Here is a 455-nt window from a genome sequence, read left to right on the forward strand (position 1 = left end):
CACTCCGCACCATAAAACAAAATAATTAAGGTTACACGCCTTACGAAATTTTCAATTTTTTTAACGTTTTTTTTTCTGTCTTTTTTTTGTATCTACATAACAAAAGAGGATCCCGTGGAGAGCTCATGAACGCCTTAGCTATCTCTAGATTACAGGCATTAAGTCACCAGATTGACATTTAGCCATGGCTCTCTCACAAAGATGCACGTGAATAGCACGACATTATCACTTGTAACTTAGCGTGAGAAGAAAGGTCTCTACACCGAAAAGATATTTTAATTCTGGAAAAGAAATATACATTTTTCGTCATTTCCGCGTTTTCTGGTTTAATTCTTGTCCTGTTATTTTCTTCTTTTTTTTGTTATATTTATTCTTTTAAGACTATGTGGTAAGAGAGTCCTGAACTATTCTCTGTAAAGAAGACAATGACTGCAATGTTTTACTGGAGCAGTAAC

Source organism: Penaeus monodon, chromosome 25, assembly GCF_015228065.2.
Source record: "Penaeus monodon isolate SGIC_2016 chromosome 25, NSTDA_Pmon_1, whole genome shotgun sequence".
NCBI classification, from domain to species: domain Eukaryota; kingdom Metazoa; phylum Arthropoda; class Malacostraca; order Decapoda; family Penaeidae; genus Penaeus; species Penaeus monodon.